This window comes from Lycorma delicatula, chromosome 9, assembly GCF_047948215.1.
Source record: "Lycorma delicatula isolate Av1 chromosome 9, ASM4794821v1, whole genome shotgun sequence".
In the NCBI taxonomy this organism is placed as follows: Eukaryota; Metazoa; Arthropoda; class Insecta; order Hemiptera; family Fulgoridae; genus Lycorma; species Lycorma delicatula.
This window is the reverse complement of record NC_134463.1, coordinates 44,271,077-44,298,325: the sequence shown is the minus strand read 5'-3', so window position 1 is coordinate 44,298,325 and position 27,249 is coordinate 44,271,077. Positions and strand designations below refer to the sequence as shown.

General features: G+C 30.6%; 1 protein-coding gene across 2 annotated transcripts in view; it reads left to right on the top strand.

The window, feature by feature from the left end:
* The window catches only part of Esp (Epidermal stripes and patches), a 148,861-nt gene that overhangs the window by 61,791 nt on the left and 59,821 nt on the right, over positions 1–27,249 (top strand). The gene's annotated exons all lie outside the window — the stretch shown is intronic.

Genomic DNA, 27,249 nt, shown 5'->3' with positions numbered 1-27,249 from the left:
ATCCAAATATTTCATAATTAAAATTTTATTTGACTATAACTCTGAAATCAATGAAAATAAGTACCACTTATGATATATCATTGAAAAGCTCTCAATGAGGGCTTATTGCTGTAGTTAAGAAAAAGTCCAAAATCCAAATTTTTGGGTATTTTGAACACTTTTGATTCAGTCGATTGCAATCAAAAGGGAAGGTGCACAGCTAGATGTTACAACAGTCCTAAATCCAAAATTTCAACTTCCTACATCTAATCGTTTTGAGTTATCCGAGATACATACGTACATACAGACGTCACGCCGAAACTAGTCAAAATGGATCCAAGGATGGTCAAAATGGATATTTCCGTTGTAATCTTAAAACCGAAATTTTTCGCTATTACTTCGTATAAGGAAGTAAAAAGACAAGTTACATTTAGAAGCCTATAGTTTATACCCAAGAAGAAATCATTTTAAAGTTTTTATAATTTCTGATACGTTCTCTGTTTCTCAACTTGTGGCAGTTGTTAGAAATACTATAAATTTGCTGTTGAGCAAGGTAGTCAAAAACGCAAGATTTATTAAAAATGTTGATTTTTTTTTTGTTTTTAGCAATTATACTCTAAATATGATAAAATTTTGATGATAAAAATCTCATTCGGTGAAGATACTGATACAGCATTTTTTACTATTGATTTTTTTTATTAATTATACTATAAAATACGGCATAATTTTTAAGATAACATCATCGGATAACATCAAAGGGATCAAATAGGACCCACATTTTTAAATGGAAATTTTGTTTTGTTTTTTCCACAATTTTAGTGTAAATATTGTATATTAATTCAGTATTATTAAAAAAACCTTATCCATAAAGGGTAAAACCAGAAAAGTTATAAAACTCTGCCGGTTTTTAAAAAAGTAGAAGTAAATAACTTTGATAACTTTTTTAAAGATTTTTCATTGAATAACACCTTGATTGCTGACTTAAACTGAACTTAAAACAATTCAACTTTTTATCTTGTTATGGACCGTGACATGTTAATTGACGAAAAGACAAAACCTGCATTTTTTTACAAATTTTATATTTATAAGGGAAAAATAAAAATAAAACGATACTACAAAAAATCTTACTTACTTATGAACTAGTAATAACTGAATTTTATGAGGGGGTGTATATGTTTGAGATTTACGGTTGTAATCTTTATTAAAAATTCTTGTATTTTAGTTTAATTTTAATTTTACGCGAGATATATCAAGTTAAATCTAGATTTTATAAAGTAAGTTAAATCTAGATTTATAAAGTACATATTTATTATACAAACTCCTGCCAAATCGATATTTTTTTTCACTCGTAATGAAATAAATGATCTTAATATTAGATATGCGGTCGAAAATATTTATATTTTTTGCTCGATTAAGCGCTTTATGGCTTCAGGATATGTTCCTTACCGAAAAGTTGAAAAGTCCTTCGGAAGAGTGGATTTTAATGACGGGAAATAATCGGAAGGTAGGTGGGTCATTTTGTATTAATTATTAATAATTTTTTATTTAAATATTAACTGGTTATTTCTACGATTACCTTTTTGAGGTATTTAAATAGTATTTGCAACTACATGAATATTTTACAATAAATTATTTTATTTAATTTCATAAAATATTATTAATTATGCGGAATGATTGTAAATAAATCATTATGATTTTCAATAATTCTATTGGTATTAATATACTTATTAATAATATTAAATATTCTTAAATTACTGCATTCACGCTTGACTGGAAGTTAATCGGCCTTCGGGTGTCCCGTGCCATTTCAAGTCACTTTCTTATGTCTAGATCAGGTTATTAGCCTTTGGCATAGCGTAATTAAATCAATACTTAATTATACGTTAATATTGCATGTAATTTCATTACACATTTTTTTTGTAATGTGTCTTGAAATTTTGTTCTTTCAGCTAAATAGCCGTCCCGGAGCATCGCATTCTTAATAATTCGTTCCGGAAGTTTATCTTTCCTATATTCCGGGTGTTCATAAAGTTTGGCAACTCTTAAATAACCAGTTCGTAGAAAAATAAAATTTAGCAAATGCTCCTACCTCAAAACTATCTATTTTTCGGTATGAGACCGCTATTATTTGGGATATTCTACAGAGTATTCAGAAAGAGACGCAACCCTATGGGAAAATGAGTAAGTTACAATAGTTGTTGAAAGTGGGCTCAATTATGCGATTCACATAATTAAATATGACCTTGCATGCTCTAAACACATGTTGTAACGTTTGTTGAGGAATTCTAGCGACATATCGTTCAATTTCGTTATGGAATTCGGGAATGGTGTGGGTTTAGTTTTGTAAGCAACATCCTTAAGGTATTTCCACAAGATAAAGTCAGGAGGGGATAAATCAGGAGACCCAGGGGGCCACAACCATTTCAAAATCACTTGTCCGTAAAAACACTGACCAAAGAAAGTCATACTGTTGTTGGTTGTATGAGCCGTAGCGTTTTCCTGCTAAAGCCATGCGTACTCTAGTTGATCTGTACATATAGTGCTTACAAATTGTTGCACCATTTGAATGTAGCGCTCACTGTTCACTGTGCCGTGAAAGAATGTCATGAAGATTCGTGTACGTAATATTTTACACCAAACACCCACTTTTTGTCCATGCAGAGGAGACTCGTGCAGCTGATGTGAATTTTCCGTATACCAAATTTTCTGTATGCGCGATGCCGTGTGGGCACTATCAACAAAGAGACCAGTCTGGATAGATAGGAGTCGCATAGACTTCTTGGGACTAATAGAATATGCGGCTTGCACATCGATCAACTTTTCTGGTGTCAGCACTTTCGTTTGACCACTTCTGACTGTATCTGTCACATTCTTTGTCTCTTGAAACTTGTCGAACAGCCGCTTGACGGAGGACTTGTTTGGTTCATCCACACCATACCGTTTGTGTGAAGGCATTCTTAGTCTGGACATAACTGATCCATCTAATAAATTGGGAGACGATGATTATTCTATGCTGCATTGCGTAACCTATTTTTCCTCAATTAAACTTGCAAAAAAAGAAGGAAACATTCTTCCATAAGGTTGCGTCACTTTTTTAACACTCTATATTTGAAATTACCTGAGAAAAATGTTAAATGATAGTCATTTTGTTTACAGTTGTACCCCGATGTTCTTTTAGTCAAAATATTTATTTTTCAGTGCTTTTTAAAATCGTGTGGCACAATGCTACCCTTTCCATTTAAAATGTTTGTTTTGGCCTTTTCCCCCTCATGAAGGGTTGATGTGTGTTCGTCTCGTACTGAAAGATTTTATCGGAACTTCTCCCTTGTAAAAACTTAAGAAGTTCGCCAACAACATGATCTAGCTGAGAGTTTAATAAATTAGAAAGCCTAAAATATTTTAACGTAAGATAGAAATTAAAACGAAAAGAAGTAAAAAACTGAGTAAGAAGTAAAAAATAGACACGATCCAGGAGATTTCTTTTTCGGAACTGAAGTCAATTAGAATCAAACTTGTATTTGGAATTCTTTAAAATTTGTTTGACGTTTGGACATTTTATGACAAAGAAACATCGACTATCTTCTTTTTTTTTGTTCGGTCCGTCCAGGACAATAATTTAATCCGGCTTCTCACCACCTCATTCTCGGTCACCAATACTTCTCCATTCGAAAATCTGGTACTTCATCGCTCTTCTAAGGACCTGTTTTGTGACATTTGCAAAAAATGACTTCTTTACTTCTTATAATTGAATGCCTGATCAAGTTTAAGTGTTATTCCAATATATAATTTAGTGTAGTAGGAGAATAAATTAAAAAATAAGAAAAATTTGAAAGACCGTTTACAAAAATGTTACTTATAATCTAAACCTAGATGGTCATTTCAATAATTAAATGTAATAGAAAATTATGAAAGATTATATAGAAGAAAATAATTAAAAACAATTAAATAAATGTAAAAAAATAAGATATAATAATGATGATACGATTTAATTTTAAAAGAATTCTAGAATAACGTCGTTATTTTTAAACCGGTTTAAATCAAGCTTATTATTTATTATTTATTTCTTTTGCAACATATTTTATTTTTATATGATAATATGTACAGTATTATCATCTATGATATTAATGAATTTTAAGGTAACTTAAAAAATAAAGCATATTTATTAAAACTGTAATGAAATCCTTATTTTGCGTTCTTTCGCGTAGATTTTCTTTCTTTTGATAAGTGGTATATTTTTATAACGGTATATTATTTTATTTAAACGGTATATTTTTATAGGACTGCCCAAAAATGAATGTAATGTATTTAGGGTTATGTATCTATGTTTCTTCCACCGTGGCAGCTCAACGGTTTAACCGATTTAGATGTATGACCCCGCGTTGGAATCCGTATGTTACCGGGAGTGTCATAGGCTATATAAATATGTGTATGAATATATATATATATATATATAATAACTTCTCGGTCGGATTTTAAAATAAAAACACAAAATATTCAGATCCAAATACAGTAAGTCACTATGCAAATAATAGAAATAAATATAAATACGCAGATAAAATATAGATAGATAGTTTATCGGCGTATTTATATTTATTTATATTATTTGCGTACTGACTTATTTGGTTCTGAATATTTTGTATTATTTTTTTATACAAATAAATTTAAAAAATATATATATACTATGTAATATACTACAATAGACTATATACAAATACTACATACAAAATTGTCACCCGCACGCTCTTTAATTAATTAGTTAACTATTAATATTAAATAGCAATGTTTGTCACACTCCCAGTCTAACGCGCTCAGATTGCGCTCATTTGATAATCAAATGTGAATTTCAAAAACTGTACCCAAAAGATGCCCTGAAGATATCCTATTTTATTTTAGTTTTTTTGTATTCATTTTTTTTTTTTTTTAATTTCTAACAGATTTACAATTCGTGGAATAGATAGTTTAGATTCACTCTGGTTTTAAAGAAAACCTTTATTTCTTCTCGTCTAATGGATTTTTTTATCAACAAATTTATTTAATTTGAATTTTTTCCCCTTCGGCACAGCACATATTATTTATGCATATTATATTAGCAAAATTATCTTGTTGACAATGATTATTTATTTGCAATTCATTAACATACATATTAGCGATTGAAACAAGTTTTTTCTTTCATAAAATTATTTTAATCGGATTTCTTATTTTTAAACGATGTTTTAATTCGTTTTCGCAGGCTTAAATGATTATATTTCGCCGAGGAAAACAAATTCATTTAATTATACTAATCTACGTATGTAATTCCGGTAAATATAAGATTTTAATATTGGGCTAGGGTCATTCGGATCATTTAATATCATTTTGATGGTCATTGGGTAAATAAAATAAATAATTTTTGCTTAAAATATGTCAAACATTTAACTATATTTATTTGCTTATGTTTTGTTTTATTTATCATTTTATTTATTTATACATATATCCTTTTTAATAACGAGGATATTTTCTGTCTTATTATGTAAGAATGTTATCGGTCAGTTTTGAATTATATATGTATATCAAGGTATGACCCCGTACATCAAATTACCTTGATGTACAAATTAATGATTTGGTTTTTTTTTATCTCGTATGACATCTGATTTTTATGACTCTTTATTCGTTAATATGCAATGAATGTAAAGTTCAGCCTTTGTTTTTCTTACTTGCCTAAGTCCTACATCTATAGTTTATATTGTAAATTTCCCTCGTTCTTAATGTTTTCATAAAGTCCTTCATTACCGGAAGTTATACTACCGATTGGTATTTGAATACGACGACAATGGTGGGTAAACATCGATACATTTATGTATTTTATTACATAATCGGTTTCCAAAATACGTTACTTGACTCGTAAATAAAAAGAATTAGGTTCTCAATCAATAAAAAATTATTTAATCTGTTTTTTACTTCCTTGTATAAAGTAAAGGAGTATTGTGATCGCAAAAATTTCGGTTTCCAGGATTCAACGGAAATATCCAATTTGAGCATCCCTAAATCCATTTTGATTAGTTTCGGCGTGACGTCAGTACTTACGTATATATACATATGTATCTCGCATAACTCAAAAACGATTAGCCGTAGGATGTTGAAAATTTGGACTGTTATAACTTCTAGTTGTGCACCTCCCTTTTTGATTGCAATCAACTGAATCAAAAGTGTCAAAAAATGGCCAAAAAACCAAACTATTTGGATTTTGGACTTTTTCTTAACTTCAGTAATAATCCCTCTTTGAGTGCTTTTCAACGATATGTCATAAGTGGTACTTATTTTCATTGGTTCCAGAGTTATAGCCAAATAAAAGTTTAATTAATGAAATATTTGGATCTTAGGGGAAAGCACATCGGTTCGAATCAGACATCATCTTCTTTTTTCTAATTTTTTTTATATTTAACTATATTGATTTATTAATAATTATTAACCTCTGATTGTAAACAAATTTTTACAATAAATAATAATTCAATAATAACAATGAAAAAAATATGAAAAAATATATGTAGTTATTAATGAAATAAAATTTTATATACTTTCATTTAAAAAAAAAAATTGTGTAAATGTAATTGATTAGGCATAAAAGGAAGTCATGTGATGTTCACAACAGATTTTTTAAATCCACAACAGTGAAAATAATGACTGACCTTGATCCCAGCTGATTTTCATGTTTCATCATCGACAATGCAATTAAAGCTTTTTTTTTTACTTTTCTGTTTCCAGTTGTGATAATGATTTTTAATACTTAGTACTCGCCGGCCTCAGTGGCGCGAGTGGTAGCGTCTCATCCGGAGGTCCCGGGTTCGAATCCCGGTCAGGCATAGCATTTTCACATACGCTCTACAAATCATTTATCTCATCCTTTGAAGAATGCCTAACGGAGAATCCGGAGGTTAAAAAAAAACTACTAGTACCAATTTTATTTTTTTTTGAAGATATGTTTTGCTGCGGGGGTGAGTAAACTGAATGTATGAAGAAAATGGTTCATCAAAGGTTTTTAGACTTCATTGTTGTACATCGCAATATTGTGCGAAATTTGTTCGATAAGTTTTGAGAAGCAGTATCTATTAAAGACGCACCCGAGTCCGGAAGACTTATCTAATTCCTGATTAAGAAAAATGTTGTATGATATTTTTGATTGTATAGCTCAAAGTTCAAAAAATGTATATTCAGAAATTAGTACGACAAGCAAAATTCTCAAGGAGTAAACACAAACCACTGATTAAGTATTTAAAATTACATCTGTAAAAAATAACTGCATTGCATCGGTTTCAGGATTCTGATTTTCTTAAAAGTGTTGAATATTACCAGTAATTTTTGAATTTTTTAAATAAAAAGAGAAAAATTCTCGATGTAACATTATTTTCAGATAAAATTTAATTTCATTTATCAGGCCATATCAACAGCGAGAATGGTGCTGGGTATAATCTGTAGATAATCCTCATGAAATTTTGAAACTACCTTACCGTAACTATCTTGTTACTTGACAAAAGATTAGAGTTTGATGTACATTTCGTAATCGGTCAATCATTCTTTTTATTCAGAACGCAGTAAACTCGGATATTCTGAGTTTTGTTTTCAACAGCTGATTTATTTTTTAAATTTTAATTCAATTTACAATTATTATTTTAGATAATGCAAAAAAATGATATCAGCAAATAATCTTTTATTACAATCTACGAAAATAAATAATACTACTTTAAAAAAATTAAAAAAATAAAACATAAAAGAAACAGTTTAATATTAAAAAATAGTTTGATTGTTACAAAATTAAAATTTGAGTTAAAAAATTCACAATCATCCGTGAAAATCTCACTTTTCAAAAAAAAAGTCAAAAAATGTTACATATTGTCGTTAGGTACAGCTGACTGTGAGATGTAGCTGCTGAACGATTGCGTTTACGATAAAATGTTCAAGAATAAAGTCTCAAAATTACGTATAGTTCCGTAAATGTTATTAAAATTCAGGTTTCAATTTAAAAGAATTAAGATGCCCACCGTGTTGGAAAGATTATGGAGATTTTATACATACTAATAGGGTATCTTTAATGCACTTAAAAACAGATGGAAAGTTCTCCGTAGCTTTTCTAGTTTACAAGATCCCATCGGAGACACGCTTAAATGAAAATTCTCTATTTAAAGGGTGATTACAAATTGCACAACAATCTCTCGAGAGGTAATTCTATATCTAAAAATAAAAAAATAAGTTCATTTAACAAACGTCAGAAAAAGATTCTTTAGCGAATTTTTGCTCGCGAAACATTTAGCCCTGTTTTCTGTTCCCTCTGTGAAATTTAACCTACCAAAATTCTTCAGGTACAAATGGAGGGATAAATTTGGTGCTTCCTTAGGTTTTTTGATTTAAAAAAGTGAATAAAAATGGTCGTAGACCTCTATTTCACTTAGGATTCAAGAAAAACGGGGTAAAACTCGAAAACGCTTTATCGGAAAATACACTTTTTTAGGTTTGGAATAAAATAACTTTATTAATTTACCGATAAACAAATAAAAATTTCTAGTTAACATTTTAGAGAATTTAGTTTTGAGAAAATTGATGTAAATAACGTCTACTAAAATTAAATACATATTTGAAAAGTTCATCGGTACCGATGACAAGTTGAATATAATTAATGAGTAAGATGTAAAAAACAGATGCGATCCAGGAGATTTCTTTTTCGGAATAGAAACTATTAGAATCAAACTTGTATTTGGACTTTTTTTTGAACTTTTTTTTTTAATGTATTCTTTACTCATTTTTTCTGTTATTAATAAGTTTTCTATTTGTTTTTATTTATTTACACTGTGTTGTTCAAACAGTGATGAAAATTGTTACGATTAAAATCGTATCACTTTTCTGATCCAGTTTTTCTAATTTAAACAAAACGTAGAAACTAGATCAGAAAATTAATTTCCCCCCCCCACACCAACTATGCGACGGAAAGTAATAGCTTACTTTTCTTCGAAAAGTCGGTAAAAAATATTCCTGTTAAATATACTTTTTTTTAACCTCCGGATCCACCGTTAGGCATTCTTCAAAGGATGAAGATGAATGATTTGTAGCGTGTGTGAAAATGCCATGCCTACCGGGATTCGAACCCGGGACCTCCGGATGAAAAGCCGAGACGCTACCACATTATCAAAATTATCAAAGTATGTTATAAATCTGGAATTTTGTTTATGAAAAATACATGTTAAAATATGGGTACGCAATAATAAATAGATAATAAACAATGTTTAAGCGTTCCATGCAAAACACCGAATAAATATAAGAATTGTGTTATTAAATATACTTAGAATAACTGATCATTTTTGCTGCCCTCACCCAATAATGAAAAACAAACATTGTGTCGCAGATTTGTAATTAAAATTTTTTTATTGGAATCTGTTCAATTTTTTTTTAAACCAACCGGGCTGGTCTAGTGATTAATTCGTTGTCGTAGACAGTTGTTTAACAGCCGATTTTCGAAATTGAAGGTTCTGAGGTTCAAATCCTAGTAAAAATTAGTTGCTTTTATACGGATTTGAATACTAGAAATGGATACAGGTGTACTTTGGTGGTTTTCCCCCTCTACTGCTCTAGGTCGATCCGGACTGTTGGGTATAACTCCACCCAGAGGAGGGTCTGGTTACTCTAACGAGCCTTCCCACCAACCGGCTGTATATCCGGCATGGTAGGTCGACTCGCCGGTCAGCTCTTTTGAGGTTTCTATTGTGCCCTTTCTTGACGCCGTGTCCGGACATATCTACCAAAACACAGCGTCGGGTCTTTTCTCTTTTACTGTGCCTACCATCCCCTGGAGTCCCCAGAGGATCATAGGCACTGGCACACCAGGGCATGCCAGCCCTCACTTCTGGGGCTGTCCTCCGGTTCCTATACTAATAGCCCCGGCGTCGCTCCTCTTGAAGTTTACTCCTGATTACTTCCGTGGCATATATGTTGACTATCCTCCAATGTTCTTCGCTTTGTAACATGTAGTTCACAAGGGCCTTTGGTGGTTGGGATTCAATTAACCACACGTCTCAGGAATGGTCGACCTGGATCTGTACAAGTCTACACCTTATTTACATACCATACATGGGCCGTGGAGGGGATTGCTTATTGTTCACAGTTGAACAGATTCCAATGTACACAATATGAAGAAATTAAAAATAAACTTGGTTATTTATAAATTTTTTATAAATAAATATATAATAAAAAATGTATCTTATTTATAAAAATAAAAAGAAAACGTGTTTATTTATTGTAAAATTTATTTATTCTTACTTTGTATATCGTTAAAATTCATCTTGCGTTGTCTAAAGTGTTTCGCATTACGTGAGTTGCTTTTGCCACCTTGTTTTCGTTATACACAGCAAATACACTACCCGTCTGCACATACAATTCTTATAAATGCAGGATACATTTATTAAAAAATACGAAGAAAGGTCTTTTTTAGCAGAGGACATCTATATTAAATTTATCTTCTTGAAGTTTAGAATTTTTCATTATTCTTTAAACGTACAATTTTCGATTATTTTAACTTCCCGTGTAAACATGTTAAATATTATTTCATACGTTTAATCAAAATTCATTATACGATATCTTTTAACCCTAAACCTGATTGTAACGATAATAATAAATCCTCAGAGTTCAACAATGCAACGACTTTAATATTCTATAAGTAAAATAAATTGTGAATTTTTTTGTCTCTTTTTTTCAGCACTGTAGTATTGTGTATGCATCTCAGGTGACTAAGAACTATTCCCGAGTGCTCATTTGCTTATAACTATTTAAATAGTTCGACTAGAACAATTTGTTTACTTAATTCGTCTGCTTAATATATAAGTTTTAATTTTTAGTTTCTTGTACGATATAAAGGAAGTATTGTGATCGCGAAAATTTTGGTGTTCAGATTTCAACAGAAATATCCATTTTGACCATCCCTGAGTCCATTTTGACTAGTTTCGGCGTGACGTCTGTACGTATCTCGCATAACTCAAAAACAATTAGCCGTAGGATGTTGAAATTTTGGACTGTTGTAACATGTAGTTGTGCACCTCCCTTTTTCATTGCAATCGAATAAACCAAAAGTGTTCAAAAAACCTAAATATTTGGATTTTGGACTTTTTTTAACTGCAGTAATAAGCCCTCTTTGAGAGCTTTTCAACGATATGTCATCATAAATTGTACTTATTTTCATTGGTTCCAAAGTTATAGCCAAACAAAATTTTAATTAATGAAATATTTGGATCTTGCAAGGATAAGGCACATCGGTTCGAATCCGACTTCTCTCCTTTTTTTGTTAACTTTTTTTTAATTTAAATATCGTTAATAATTATTAACCTCTGATTGTAAAAAAAGTTTTACGCTAAATAATAATTCAATAATAACCATAAAAAAATATGAAAAAACATCAGAAGTTATTAATGAAATAAGATTTTATGCACTTTTAAAAATGTGAATATGTAATTTAATAGGCTTACAAGGAAGTCATGTGGTGACCTCATAAAATTTGTTTTCGAATTATAAGTAGGATGTAAACATTTTGATATATTTTTGTTATTATTACAAAAACTTTGTAATGATAATACGTGAGGAAATGTTTAATAATAAATATAAACCATAACCTATTCATAATACAATATTATAGAATTTTGCATAAAAAATAATTTGATAATGGAAGATAAGAAATCAAATGAAAAAGTACGCTTATTCCAGTTAAAATAGATTGATTTTCAATTATTTTTGAATGTTATAATGGTTTAAAAATACGCATTATTACTTAAAGCATCTCTTTTTAAAATGAAAAATAAAAAATAAATGGTTACAATTATACTAAGGAAAATACACACGCGCGCGCGCCCCCAATATATATACGTATACAAGGTGCTAATAAAATGTGAACACCCTGAAATAATTTTTCAAATGTTAAACATTAAAAAATAAAATTTACAAATGCTCGCTCCCCTACTTTGAAAAGATTTATTTTTCGGTACGAGACCCTACCCCTAAGCACTAAGAGGGTTCCTACAGGAAGTAACACAAAAATTTTAATTGGTAAACGTAGAATAGAGATTTATTTTAAAGGGCATTGAAAAACAAAATGTGATTGTAAACACATCGAGTTACAACAACCTTAATCAATACATGTCATTTAATGTTTTTCGTAACTAGTCTAAACAGTAGTATTTCTTAAATGACTTTAACTTTTAAAGACAGAAAAAGTTTGATGTGGACACCACATGACTTCCTTGTACACCTATTAAATTACATATACACATTTTTAAAAGTACATAAAATTTTATTTCTCCAGTAACTGCTAATTTTTTCATATTTTTTTTTGTTATTATTATTGAATTATTATTTATTGTAATTTTTTTTATAATCAGAAGTTACTAATTATTAATAAATCAATATATTTAAATTAAAAAAAAATTTAATAAAAAAAGGAAGTGAAGTCGGATTCGAACCGATGTACCTTCCTCTTGTAAGATCCAAATATTTAATTAATTAAAATATCATTTGGCTATAGCTCTGGAACTAATGAAAACTATATATCATTGAAAAGCTCTCAATGAGAGCTTATTACTGCAGTTAAGAAAAAAGTTCAAAATCCAATTTTTTTTTTAATTTTGGACTTTTTTGAACACTTTTGATTCAGTCGATTGTTATCAAAATGAAAGGTGCACAACTAGATTTTTACAACAGTCCTTAATACAAAATTTCAACGTCCTACGGCTAATCGTTTTTGAGTTATGCGAGATATGTACGTACGTACAGACGTCATGCCAAAACTAGTCAAAATGGATTCTGGGATGTTTAAAATGAATATTTCCATTGAAATCTGAAAACCGAAGATTTTGCGATCGTAATACTTACTTTACTATGTACGAGGAAGTAAAAATAGAACTTACAAATGCTCCAACCTCAAAAAAACGTATTTTTTTGTATGAGACCATTACTTGTACTCTCGGCCACTTATAAAAATTTTGGAGTTTTAGGTTAATGAAAATTTTAAAGTTGCCCTCCACCTCATGAGCCTCCCTGGATGCTTAGGTTGGTGGTCTCATACTGATACAATTGACCGTTTGAGTTCGGAAAATTCGCTAAATTCATTTTTTTTCTTAATAGTTGAAAAGTTATTTAAAAATTCCCATTCTTTATTCAATATGTGTAGGGATGGGTGCGTGCATGCGTGGGGTGTGTGTGTGTGTGTGTGTGTGTGAATTTACAGTGTCCTGGGAGGGATTAGAAAAACTTAAGGGACTGGTTCAGAACATAATAAACAAAAATGCTCATGTGGATAAATGGTTCTACCTCTGTCCGCTAGTTAAAAAAGTCATATCTTAGATTGAATTTAAATATTTTATTAAAATTTGATGCACATGTACCCAGCATCTTCTAAAAAATATATAAGTTTAGAAATTTTACCTCTGAAAATTCCAAAATGGCAGCCAATAAAATCTGTTGATCATTAACAGCTTCGTAAATATTTTGTTTATCGAATTATATTTTATTAAACAAAATATTAAACCTTATATTGAAAACAAAATGAAACCTTATTTTTATAAATTATTTGATAAACTTTGAGATATGACAGAAAGTGTTAAAGTGCATCGTAAAAATTACGCAGATTGACACTTTTGTGCCCGTTTTTATTTACTGATATTAGAAATTATTATTATTAATTATATGAAGTCGAAGTTTCTGATGTTCTCTAGTAGAGGTAAAGAAATTGTATCTACCATATTTCACTATATTTTTTTACTATATATATATATATATATATATATATATATATTTTTTTTTTTTGTTTTTCCTTTATTCACTCTGAATATATAATTTGATAGTTTTAATCACAATTTGGTATCACTGTTATCAGTTTAATACAATCTGATTGACACCTTTTCACTTCCTTGTACGAACGAATCTATTTTGAGTAGTTTCAGTGTGACGTCTGTACGTACGTTTGTATCTCGCATAACTCAAAAACAATTAGCTGTAGAATGTTGAAATTTTGTACTTGGACTGTTGTAACATCTAGTTGTGCACCTTCCCTTTTGACTGCAATCGGCTGGACCAAAAGTTTCCATAAAAACCCAAAATCCAAAAAAATTTGGATTTTGGACGTTTTCTTAACTGCGGTAATAAGCCCTCATTGAGAGCTTTTCAACGATATATCATAAGTGGTACTTATTTTCATTGATTCCAGATTATAGCCAAAAACAAATTTAATTAATGAAATATTTGGATCGTATAACGGGAAGGCACATCGGTTTGAATCCGATTTCATTTACTTTTTTTTAACTTTTATTTTTTTAATTTAAGCATATTGATTTATTAATAATTATTAACCTCTGATGGTAAAAAAATTTTACAATAAATAATAATTCAATAATAAAAATTAAAGAAAAATTATGAAAAAACAGGATGTTATTAGTGAAATAAAATTTTATGTACTTTGCATTTTAATTCACCATTTTTTACAGAGGTTGATAATTATTAATAAATCAATATATTTAAATTAAAAAAAAGAGTTTTTCAAAATATCTGTATACGAAGTCGGATTCGAACCGATATGTGCATGGTTACGGATCCGACACGTTTTCATTTACACCACGTTACTACTTCAGTGACGTGAAACAAAATTAATATTAAAAAACTAATATAAAATTCTGATACGGACACCACATAAAATTTGGTGCCAGGTGGTATCCACCACAATGTAATTGTGTAACTGTCCACTTTATTAAAGAATTGGAGGATCGTATCTCAATTTCAAATGAAATAAGTTAAACTGAGGCGCAATAAAAAATGTGTATATGTAATTTAATAGGCGTTCCGATCATGTGGTGTTCATATCATATTTTTTTAATGTTTAACAATTGAAAAGTTATTTAAAGGTTCCCATACTCTGTTAATATCCCGTTTATATGTAAGTACGTGTTTGCGCGCGCATATTTAAGATAAATAGACATGTTTATACAGTCTGTGTAGAATACCTAATTTTTTTTTATAATAAGAGAATAATTGTATCTATTAAAAACTTAGGAATCCGAATTTATGAGGAGCAAATCTTAAATAAACATGATATCCTTTACAAGTTATTTTATCTGAAAATCTAAATAAGGTGACCGAATGATTAAACACGTCATGAGTGTAAGAAAAATATAATGTCCCAAACGGGCTCCTTAAATGGTAATAATACAATATTTAATACGATTAATTTTCTGTCGGACTTAAAGGTTATCGTAAAAAAATGAACCGTTTAAAACGATTATATTAGTTTAATTTTTTAATGTATTGGGTGGATGGTAAAAGTAACTCCGTTTTGTAAAATATTTATAAATTATTTATTTAAGGTAATTTTTATCTAATTTTTTTTTTTTATTTGATATTTAATGTATGAGAACTATTGTCAATTACTCTCCGTAAAGACTGCGACATTCGCATGGAGTTTGAGAAGAATCTGCTGAATTGATATGAAAATAGGTCAGATTTCTTTAAAAATTTCCTTTGGATTGGTGAAGCGGTATTTCACATCGGTGGGTTTGTGAACCGCCACACCTTCCAATATTATGAATGGAGAAGATCCTCTTGTTAACCCTGAACAAAATACATAATCGGCCCAAAGTAATGGTATGATGTGGGATGACTTCGAACAGGATCCATTCATTCTTCGTCATACCGTGAATGCTGAAAGATATCTTACCGTGCTGCAAGATGAAATTTTACCAGTTATCAGTGCTTTAAAGTTGAAGATTTGATTTTCATGCAAGATGGCGCCCCTTCACATTTTTCTATTGTCGTTTATGAATGGCTGAATGCCCACTTTCCTGGAAGATGGATGATGGTCCGTATGAGTGACCAGCCAGGAGTCCTGACTTAACACCCTGTGATTTTTTTCTTTGGGGTTGATTAAAGGAGCAAGTCCACTTTACTAAACCAAAGGCTTTGAAAAAAATGGCGAATACGAAAAGTTGTATCTTCCATTCTACAAGAGTTCCTGGTGAAATCAGTTGACAGGATTCCTGGGCGGTTCGAGAAACTGGTAGTAAAATCTGGAGCCGATATCGAATTTTTAATATAACCTCATGCTAAACGTTTTCCTCTCGTATTCATTTCCTGTAAAAATTATATTTAATAAATAAAGTATAAGTATTTTGAAATGGGGAATAACTTTTCAATCACGCTGTACTGCAGTACACGTTAACAATCTAAGGGGTCGACATTTTTTTTTTTTTTTTGACGGTGGGGATAAATTTTAATATAGTACGAACAGATTTTGTTCTGGGATTAATTGTGTCATAATTCATTCGTTCATACTATTGATATTTACCTAGAGTTAACGCGTATTTTTGATTGAGGACAAAAGACATTGAGAGATTTCACACGTTAAAATTGTAATTTATCTACTCTTTAGTATCTTACTATTTACAAGTTAAATAAATTATATATCACAAACAATAAATCTGATTCTACTATGCAATTTATAATAACTAACAAAAATTTGTTCGATATCAAGTAGAAGGTATTGGAGGGAAATTACAGTTACAAAATCAGTTATAAACTTTATACTAGGATTATTTACATACACTATTTACAAAGAAAACAACCTTATATTATCAGTAAATAATGACACCTTGTCCCCTATTCACCGACACAGCATGGGGTACTTGACCGCAGAACGGAACAGTGAACATTTATCACGTATCAGAATTAGTTTGTGAAACTATCTTCGCTCTTACGTTCGACGTTTACCGCTCATTTAGTTGAAATGATATTGTACACACCCTCCCGCTTGGAACGGAACGCAATTCTATCGTTGGATGCTTTGTTCTAAGCAACGCAAAACCTGGACATTTGTCCCTTGCTTTTAGGGTTTTCTCGATAAAAGGCTGGGTATATTATTTTAATGACTAGTATAGATTTGGTTTTATTTGGTTCATTTTATTTGGATGGAGTTTAGGTTGCGTTCCGATTCTCTTCTAGATCGTAAATCATTGACATCACCAGTGCTATTTCTCTGAAGAGTTACAATATACCGCATTCTTCCGGCACCACTCCCGTTCACACCATCGGTTTTTCGTTTTTAGTGCCTTTTCATTAGGAATAACATGGCGGAGTCCCTAGTTTTGTAGAGGGTGTAAAGGTATTATTTTGTACTACCCACAGGATTACTTAGTATGAAAGAAGTCAGTGTAAACACTAAGTAGCTGTATTAAGTTTACGTATGTTCCTACACTTATATATGCTGGCGAAACATGGACGCTGAATGATAGTTCTAGAAGGTGCAATAAATTTGTTTTTTGAGTGAATGAGTAATTGTAAGTAAATAAAACTTTTGAAGCGGCCCCTCCACCACGTGGGCCTTCCTGGATGCTTAGGTTTGTGGTCTCATATTGATAGAATAGACAGCTTCGAGTTCGGAAATCGAAAATAACATGAAATCATGTAATCAGTGTAACATAATAAAACAAAACTGACTATTTATTGCAGTAATTTCAGTTGTAGTGTATACTCGTAAAAAGATTAATCGTATTAAAAGCGATTTTACCGTTCTTTATACGAATCCCTCTCTTAGAGAGTAACTGGCGGATATACGGCCGCTTTGCTACATTATTTATATTGACTTTAGTCAATATCATAACTTTAAAGGTAACTTAGAAGTTTAGTACCATCAATTTATTGTATTTATTTATTAGTTATTTGACTGATGTTAGCAATTAATTTTTATTGAGTCTATGACAACAAAATCTAGGTTAATGATACGGATATGCAGTGTCATTTAGCCTCGTTTAATACTGTTTCTCGATTATTTTACTACGCTACCGGTTGGATACGAAGCATCCGATTGAGAGATTTGTTATTTTGATCGATGTTGGGCAGACATCGTGCCTCGGTAACCGGTCAGAACGATCGTTATTCAGACCGGAACCGTGCGCCGACCCTACCGATCGCGAGTCATACATCGTTGCAGCCCGGCAATTACACAGATAGCATTCCTGCACGGCTAGACGGCTTCTGTATTAACGGAAGAAGGTAATGAATGAAGAACCTTATGGTGGAGGAGCTCGGTCATTTTACCGCAGTCGAACATCTCAGTCTGACTCCCGACTTCGACCGTCGACGGTTCTTTTAGAACCGTTCAATAAATTGAGTTCCAGGTTGGCCGAGATGTCACTTTTATAAACAACGATAACTCACAGTCTGAACAGCTCTTTTCAGAGCCGATCTATTAAAGTGAATAACCGACCCCACATGCTTCAGCAGCCCTGATTCAACTTATTAAATACTGTAGTCCTTTTCAATGCCACCCGTATTCAAGTTATAGGTGGATCAATATACCTTTTGCACTATAAACACTGGCCATGCAGTCAATACAATTACTCTTAGGAGGACAAATTTGATTGGTACTTTTGTAAATCACATGTGATTCTTTCTCCTGAAAGGAACATATTATATTGAAAAATAAATCTTTATAACACTTTCTATCATGAAGCAATGCACATACAGTATACTTTAATATAACTCAGTAGAGTAAATTGATTTTATTTGAAAAAAAATTTCAGATTGTATGGTGATTGTAAGTTTTTAATATGAATATTTTTTTGTATTTGGGAGAGTGTTATAAGCATCATTCTCAGCCAAATGCTAGCAGAGAGTTTTTTCTTTTCAGGAACTAGTAAAAAATTAACAAATAATATAATATACTTAATTTAAAATAAATTGCATTACAATTGTTAATATTAAGATTTGTTTACTTTTAATAGCAATAGAAACAAATCAGACCTTGACATATTAATTAGATTATTTAATCTAAAGTTTATTGTTCTTAAATTGATTGATATTGTAACTCAATTGGTATATTATTGACTCATTTGTATATTTCTATTTTGTTGTCAGACGTGTGCTCATTCACATTAAATGTTTAAGTACTTGTAAATTTGTTTTTTTAACTTATTAAGTCAAACTATTTTATTTATACATAACAGAAGATATGAATGCTACTTAGTTTAATTGATAATGATTATTTTTATTTTTGTAATCATGTTTCTTGCATGTTTAAATGCTTTCATATAAACAGAATTAGTTATTATTAGAGATACTGATTAGAGTTAATTTGTTAGATGTGTGACTGATTTAATTACTGTTTTGTAATCTGTGATGATATATCTTACTGTTTACTTCACTCTTTTTTATGTATAATAATAAAATGGTAATCTATCTCTTAATTTATTGTTGGTTAACAAATTTCAGTCACCATTATTGCATTTAAAAATGTTGAATTCGATCAGTAGTTGCATAACATTAGGCTAACCATATTTTTTTTTTATTCAACCCAGGACATATTTTTGAAATTACTTAAAAGTCTTAACAGTTTACTGAAACATTAAGGTTTATTTATTCAGTTGTATTTTTTGTTAGACATGACTTTTTTTCAGAAATGATTTGTTTGTTTTAATTACATCATTAAATTCACAACAAGAAAGTTCTGAATTAATTTTAACATTTAGCAGATGTTTAACAGTAGATACTGAAAGTCTACCCCTTTCTGCATACCAAATATTCCCCATAATGGAAAATCTCTCTCAACTGGAGCAGATGTCCCAGACAAAGACATCGCAAATTCAACCATTTTAGAAATATTGCAACATGAAATATCATTCCTTTGAAACACCTTAAAATTTGTTTTCCACTTCTCTTCAATATTATCTGGTACTTTTTCAGAACTTGAACCAAACCTACTCTTTAGTTTTGAGTTACCTGGTTCAACAACGTACTTTCATCAAATAGATCATCAATATTTATGGAATCTTTTATAATTTCATTAACAACTTGAGCACTTTCTTCTAAATCAGACCAGGCAATTTCAGCTCATAAATTTATCCACTGAAACACTAGCTTTATCAAAACTGGCTCTCCACAACTGGATACTGAATACTAGAATTATAAAAATTGCCTACACTTGAGAAGAATTTTTGTTCCTGATCATCATTATCTTCATTTAGACTGCATAGCAATTCTTTGGCAGAAGATTGTATAAATTTGTTGGTTTTTTCCTGAAGTTGACAAATCAATTCAGAATATGTCTGAAATGCTTCTGTTGTTGTGATAGAATCAGCTTCCAATTTCAGAACTATATTATTAAACAACTGTAGAATACCATATAAAAATTTCAAAAACAGTTCACTTTTTAGATTTTCAAAAAATCAAATAATTTTGGTCATTTGTCACAATATAAGAAGTATGATTTTAGGCCATAAAAAATGGAAAGAATTTTTTCTACTGCAGGTAACAAACTCAGGAACCTTGTGCTGCTATGGAATAATATATTTATGCAATCTGTTTCTACAAATTCACAGAACTCTTTAAGTTTTGTTACTCTTACTGTATATATCTGAAAATATTTATAACTTCTACATCCAGGGATACAGAATCATATGCTGTTTGTACTGAATTGTGAACAATGTGGGCTGAACAACCAATTCCTAAAATAGTCTTATTTAAATCACTTTGAACTTTTATGAACACATTTTCATTCCCCTTTCTCTTCACACCACCGAAATTACTGTTTCTTTTCTCCAAGTTTGTATTTTTTCACACACTGCAAAAGATACTGAGTCAAAATCTAAGCAGTTTCACCTGACACTTCATCAAAATTTAAAAGTTTAACTTCAATTTCCTCCTCCAGACTGAAATATCTTACAACAACCGGAACAAGTTTTACTCTACTGCTATCCATTTTTTGAGCTATCCATTGTTACTGTTACATAATTAATGTTTTCGAAAGAACAAAACACATTATCTAATATAAATGGTGAAATAACGTTAACAATAATTGCCTCGGATTTGATTCTAGCAGATGAAAATTTTGGGTTATATTACTTTTTAATTCATTTAAATGTACAGTCTGATGTTTTAAAACCGAGTTCATTTTAGCAGTGCGGTATGAAAATGTAGCTTCTTTAGCAGCGGACTCCAGATCACTGTTATTGTTATTCCTTACCTTTATGTGCAACAGAAAATTCTCCAGTACATAGTATGCGATAAACACGTTCATTGTTACTGTCATTACACAATTTCAAAAATTTGTATTCCTGTTATAGGTTAACATTAAACGCACATTTTCTTTTGCCCATTGCTAAACGATGAAACAAAAAAGGAATAGAGATAAAATGATCAAAAACATGTAAACAAGTTACTTCACACACGAAAACAACATAAACACATTGCCACATTGTGTTGCCAAAGGACTATGTAGAAAGTTGTGGAGAAACCGGTAGCCATGCCTCCATCAAAATTGACATCGGCGCTTGCTCCAAGGTTGGCTGAGAGATGTACAGCCATAAGAGAATGTTTAAAATTGCAGTGTCGAACATATAGGTCTAAAATTAAAAAAAATCCTCACCAGTCATAACATTCTCAAATCCCAGGCTACCCTAGACAGCACTAAAAAACCAGGACTGTCCGGGCTAATCCTTAACGTATGGTAAGCCTATATAACATGTCACTTTTGTCCCTGATGCAAATGCTACTGATATGTCCTATCATTCGTTAAAAGAAAGTATTTCTCATATTTCTAATGAGTTTAGTTTTCTGAAACTATTAAGTCTTCTTTCTGAAATTACTCAGCTTCCATGATGTTCAGTACATTATTTTTATTACGTGCTAAAGTACTAAGGTAATTAATGTTGTTCCTCTTTATTATACAGCTCTTCTGGGGAGGCAAATCCTACCTGAGAATTTTTTATAAAATATGTTAAGAAAAGATCAGATACCAGTATGGATTTTTCATTGATGTTTTTTGTACTTAATCATAATTTATAGTTTATGTAAAACAATGTTTGTTTATTTTGATATTACACATATTCAAATAGGTAATTAGTGTAAAATTAACTGTGACACGAATTAAACAAGATGCAGTCACTACTGTTATATCAGCCTCAGTGATTAAGCTGAGCAGGTGACTTTCCATTCTGTCACTTGTTTTAATGTGAATTATGATTTAATTTTTGTGTTAAATTAAAAATTCATAAAAATATTGCAACAATTAAGGGAATGAAGTGAAGAAAAGTCTCAGGACTGTTCACTTGGATGTAAATATCACAAGGTAGCTAACCCCATCTTAGATCCGATATTGTACTGTATTAACTGTTGATTTCTATGAAAATTAAGAGATTGATTAATTAAAAAAAGTAATAGAAAGGCTGGCCTTACACTGTAGATACCTCCTAGATCATGTCATAGGTACTACAGACTGAATTGGGTTTTGGTTAAACCAGTTCCCAAACACTCAGCACTCATCCAATGAAGAAAAAAGATAAGGAAAGGGTGAGTGAAGGGACGATCAACCTGCAAAGAGACTTAGATTGATTGAGCTTGCCTTCCCATGTTTGAAGTTGAGTCCTTGTCTTTTTTTAACACTACCAGCTGCTTAGTACTCCTAATGACCCAAGGTTATTGCATAAATTTTTGGCAATGTTTTGCTAGGAATGCAGTATGGTGAGGCTTGTCACTGCTTTGGCTACAGCATCCCAGTAGAATAGTTTATTTATATTCTTATATTACTGTAATAAAAATGAAAAGGAGACTCGTATTAGGTGTTGAAGAATATATGTAAAGGATAGATTTTAATTTCTTTGATCCATAAAGAATAAAAGGAGAAAGAGTATTATGTGTTTTAATTGAATTGTTATATGTGAACTAGTTGTGATGTAATATATTTCATTAGTGTATTTAATATTTAATTACTTTGAATACATCATTCATTTCTTAAGTGAATATAACTTTTTTTGTGATAGTTTGGTTTAATTTATTTGTTTTTATTTATAAACTGAATGAATATAATTTATAGGTTATGACAATCAAACTTTTACTTTCTATTTTTATTAAATACTTGATTGTTATGTGTAATATTTTGGAAGTCTCTTGGGTATCTAATACAGACCTCATGTTGGAACCTATAGATAGATAGCTGCATCCCTTATTAGTGTAATGAGTATATCTGTAACTTGTTGCAGTTATAAATCACCAGATCAGGATATGTTGGTTGTGAGAATCTAGCAACAGAATGGTAGTCAGTGATAGTACTGAAAAGCCATTATTATAAAAATGTAACTGGTTTGGGTAGATTTCATACTTCTATCTTCTGAATCAGAATGCTAGTTCTTATCAGCACCCTCTGATACACAGATGCAACACTAGTTTGATTAGTTGCAGTACTAAAATCCTCTGTTAATGTACTTTATATAACCCACCAGGTTGGTCAAGCGGTGAACATGTCGCAAATCAGCTGATTTCAAAGTCGAGAGTTCTAAGGTTCGAATCCTAGTAAAGGCTACTACTTTTATATGGATTTGAATTCTAGAACATGGATACCGGTGTTCTTTGGTGGTTGGGTTACAGTTAACCACACATCTCAGAAATGGTCGATCTGAGACCGTACAAGGCTACACTTTATTTAGATTCATACATGTCCTCTGAAGTAATACCTTACGGTGGTTCCAGAGGGTAAATAGAAATAAATGTACTTTATAACAAATTACAATAGTTATTTATAATTTTAAAAATTATCCATGATTTGGCAGTGTAAAATTATTTTTTTAATAATAAACCTAACTGGATTTAATTTATCACAGAATTTGCAAAACTTCCTTTGATAATAATTTCAGTTATTTTATCTCCATCTTTAATTATTAGTGTTGTTCCTTTATATCAACTTGTATTACATAGCTGGTGGTTTTTATTAACTGGTAGATAGAAAAAATCTCACACAAAAACATTGCCTAAATATATAAACTGAATTATTCCATTTACAAAATATTTTAAATCAGATTAACAATATGCTTCATAAAGTAAAGATACAATAAACACTTAAAAATCTGCCTAGGAACATAAAATCAACATTTGTAAATGTTTCATATCTATTGACATTAACAATAATCATATATAAAAAAAATTCACATCTCAACACACATTCAAATCCAACTCATTTTATGATCATATTCTAAATATGTACCTGCCTAACAAAAAAAAAACCGCTAAGATAATGTCAGTTGTCACCAGGATGAAAACAGCAGCCCCAGTACCTACTAAAGATAACTGCAAGTAAGACTGAAAGTGTTTTATTACATAAGTTATGAATAAGTTGTATTAATTAATTTTTTTTTTTGGTTTGCCATTAAAAAATTGATAGTTATTTGAAGAAAAAATATTTAGTATATTTTAAGATCTTTTAAATTTTTTCTTTTCTACAAAATGATTTTCTTTTCTCAGGTAATTTCTTTCTGTAGCTGAAATAAACTAAATTTTTTTTACTTTCCTGATGTTATAGAAAGATTTAAGATGTCAAATTTTTTTTTAAATTTCCTAATAATGATACATTAAAAAATTTCAATTATTTAAAGTATTGATTTCTTTACATCTATTATTTATTTCCTTCATAGTTAATAGTAACACACTGAGTAAAACATCTAGTGTTACATGATTTATTTATTGTATGTTATGATGTATTAACCTCGCTCTAATTATATAGAGGTCTCGGGTGTGCAATAACAAATATGTACAGCTGTTTCTTATTAATTCAGTAAAGTATTATCAGATGTCTCTGGAATGTATTTGTTACCACAATCTTATTTTCCTCTTCTGATAATCTTAACTCAAAATATACTAATAATTTATGCTTATGTTTCTCACAAAAGGATATTTTTAATTTCATTTGCCGTTTGCCATGTTCAATTAGTATGATACAAGTTACTTGTCTATTTTCACCAAAACAATTCTTTATTATGTGATAATAAAGAATATGTATGCAGTATTTCACATTGACATTCTAGATTGTAACACCAAACTGAGTTCTATAATTGGATTTTCTGAAAATTATTTTCTATTTTTTTATTGACATATTTGGAATGTCTAACAATATGGCTCAGTATATCAAACTTAAGAGATCTGCTGATCTTCATGATACAGTTATACCATGATTCTGTCTTTCTTTCAGAAGGTTCTGGATTCAAATTTTAGTTAGGAGTGGTAGTTTTTAGATACTATAAAACTCCTCTGTCAATATCATCTTTCAGTATCATGAGACTTATTATACTTAAAACTACACATGCTACACTTAAAAAAGATGCTTGCTTGCCTTGTTACTTAAAAAAGTAGATAAATAAATACGAGGCTTGTTTTTGAAGTAAGATTCGTTTTGCAATAAAAAAGAATTGAAAATATGAACAAAAATTTATTACTTGCACATAAAAATTATATTTATTTTCTTAATAACTGCCTTTGACTTCAAAACATTTTTTGTAGCATTTCAGTAGCTTCCTCTCTTCAAGAAATTCTGTCCAGTAACTTAAATCAAGCAGTAATGCTATTTTTTAATTTGTCATCATCGTCAAATCTTTATGATGCAAGCCACTGTTCAATGTGAAGAAAAAGAAACTAATTGGTGGGAGTTGCTAGTTGCAGGGAAGTTTGAAGATTTTCCAACAAAATTTTTCTAGTTGCCTCACCGTCTGATTTGCTGTGTGTGACCAGGCATCATCGAGTAAAAACAAATCCCGCTGGATAGCATCCCACGTTATTTGATTTTTACAGCTCTTCTAAGATTTTATAACTTTAAGGGTATACATTGGCATTCAAAGTAGTCCCATCATCACTAAATTCAAGAAGGGTCAAGACACGTTTTTGTCCCTAAAAACAATAGGCATAAGCTTCTTTACCAAACATTCTTATTTGAACTCCCTTGATCTAGGTGTTGATGAATGTCACCATAGCATTGGCTGCTGTTTTGTTTCAGTGTTTGAATAAGAAATCCAGGTTTTAATTTCCGGCAATGATGTGATCAAACAAATCATTAACTTCATTTTCATAATGCCGCAAAAATTCATGCGTTGGAGCAAGACATTTTCCTTGTGTGTGTCAGTTAACATCTTAGGCAACCATCCCAACGCAATTTCTTGTAGCCCAATTTTTCAGACAAAATTTCATAAATCAAAGATCATGAAACAAAACAATTATAACATGGTGAAGCGTCAGCTTTCTTGAAATTTTTCATTAACTTTTTGTTAATGAAAAAATTCATTTGTCTTTTAGCCTCAATCATTATATTTGGCCTTTAGACATAAAGGCCAATTTTCTCATGAATTTTGGTCAAAAGATTGTTTTTTGCCATCAAAAATCAGATTACTCCTTGTACGTCACACTCAGAGGATCACAAAATAGCACTCATTTTAAATGGATGATTATAAATTAACAACAAATGACTTATGTTGCTAACAATTAAATACTGATTGAAATAACTTTTTTATTTTTTCTGTTTAGCCTCCGGAAACACTGTAAGGTGTTACTTCAGAGGATGAATGAAAATGAAGCGTGTTTTTGTACAGTCTCAGGTCGACCAATTCCTGAGATGTGTGGTTAATTGAAACCCAACCACCAAAAAACACTGGTGTCCACAGTCTAGTATTCAAATCCATATAACAGTATGCAAGTGCTAGGATTTGAACCTTAGAACTCTCGACTTCAAAATCAGCTGATTTGCAATAATGATTTCACCACTAGACCAACCTGGTGGATTGATTGAAACAACTGAGCTGCACAAGTGCTATTTGTTTACATTATGTTTATAGGCGGTAAATTCAAACTGAACCTTTCTTTAAAAACCCACTACGTGCATAAAGAAGTAATTAGTAACTGAAAGATTGTTAATCTTTGCTATAGAATATTTTAATTATTATCTGGTTTAAATATAAATTGTAATGAAATGAAGAAAAAATCTTGAATCTGTTAAAAAACCTGACAATTTTGCAATAGGAAAAGATTCTTCATAATTTTATCTCCTCTCTAAAATAGAAACTGGTTCACTATTTGAATCTTTTGGAAGATACATAATAGGAGTCATAATGTGCTCCTACTGAAACATTTTAATTGAAAATATAAGAAAATTATACTGGATAAAATCATTTCTGGAATGAATCCAGTAGATTTGTTATAGGCTTTTTCTTTCACTGTATGTTTTATTTTTACTTGTTTGTATGTTAGATGCCATGACTATGATGGTTCTGCATGATCTGACAGGAGATATAACTAAGGAATGGTCAACCTGAGACTGTACAAGATTACATTCCATTTACATTCATGCATATAATCTTCATTCATCCTCTGAAGTAATACCTTACATTGGTTCCAGAGGCTAAACAGAAAAAGGAGATATAATCACTCCAAAAGTGGCAGAACTATTGCCAAAATTAACAAGGTTTACTATGAGGT